Genomic DNA, 1,332 nt, shown 5'->3' with positions numbered 1-1,332 from the left:
AATAGACTAAAATGCCGTACAAAAACCTGTTCAAAATGTGGAAATACTTACAACCTTATGTATCACATATGTTAGGCCTATACAACAATACCAAGACACTCTGATTCTGAATGAGACTATTTCAGCAACATTGAAGGACTGAGAGCTGGATGTTAAGTCTCTGTTTACATAAGAGTGACAAGGCTGAGCTGATTGACAAGCCACAACACGTGCAGACTGGGAAAGGTGCTACACACAGTGCCAAGAGACTGGCAGAGAAGAGAGTAATGGCCATCAAGCTCATTTAGCTCCCTAATGCGGACTGCTAGAAAATGACAGAATGTGGAAGACGTACAAGAAAGCCAGAAGTTTGTTCTTCTAATGGCATTGTCTTCTAATTGCATCATAGTTCGCACACAATAGCAAAATGTTCAAACAGATGTCACTTTGAATATGATATAGAACATACAACAATGTGGAACAATTTATTTATTCCCGTCATTTCTAAACCAAGTGCTTTAAAATTTCACATTTCGACGCTAATTCTATTTGCCCTGTCATTTGTCTCTATTTGCCCTGTCAACCGTCTGCCATGGCACTTAAAAGATCTACAACACTACTTTAATTAATTAAATAGTCATAATCGTATTCATCTATACAAGTGCTCACATTCGATACCTTAAGATCTAGCAGTGCTTAAAAGCTCGGGAGCACTCGGGGGTTGAACCACGGCCATAAATCACACTGCGCCGATAGGAGAGGAGCGGGCGGGACGGGGCAGGACAGACAGACGGACACTCTTATCAGACTGTCCCTGTCACAAGGGGTTTAATGGACTCTGATGACTGGAGATTAAGTGCTGAGGACTGCTACTCTGCTTTCAACCAACTTGCATGAGTAAGCATTCCCCACGGCCATTTTGAGAAGTCCCCTCCGTCGTTGTTAGCATAGCTGAAAAGCCAAAATTCTATGCTGGCGTCGAGGAGTGACTAGGCATCAGAGGATAGCTTCACACCGTCATCAGGGGTCAGAGACACCCGTACAACAGACGCATGTACAAGATAATAACCCTGCATTCACCAGGTTTGCTAGAAGCTCCATAACCCATAAATGAGTTATTAGGGTTATGAATGTCCTCTTAGTTATGGGTCTTTATACGTCTGTACGCTTGATAAAATAGAAGCCATGAAGGCAGGATTTTGCTTGTCTTGCAACAGTGCGCTGGAGCATAAAGAAGTCGGCAGTATTTCAGCACACTAAGTCCTGACCGTGAGTCTGACCCAAGGCCTGCTAGCCTGCTTATTCACACACTGATGTAAATATATCACACACTGATATATTTACAGTATGTGT

The sequence above is a fragment of the Alosa pseudoharengus genome, unplaced genomic scaffold (assembly GCF_046254945.1).
Source record: "Alosa pseudoharengus isolate Yale_2024_CS ecotype anadromous, Long Island Sound unplaced genomic scaffold, YU_APseudo_1.1 YU_APseudo_1.1_scf_3, whole genome shotgun sequence".
NCBI classification, from domain to species: domain Eukaryota; kingdom Metazoa; phylum Chordata; class Actinopteri; order Clupeiformes; family Clupeidae; genus Alosa; species Alosa pseudoharengus.
This window is presented reverse-complemented; position numbering follows the sequence as displayed.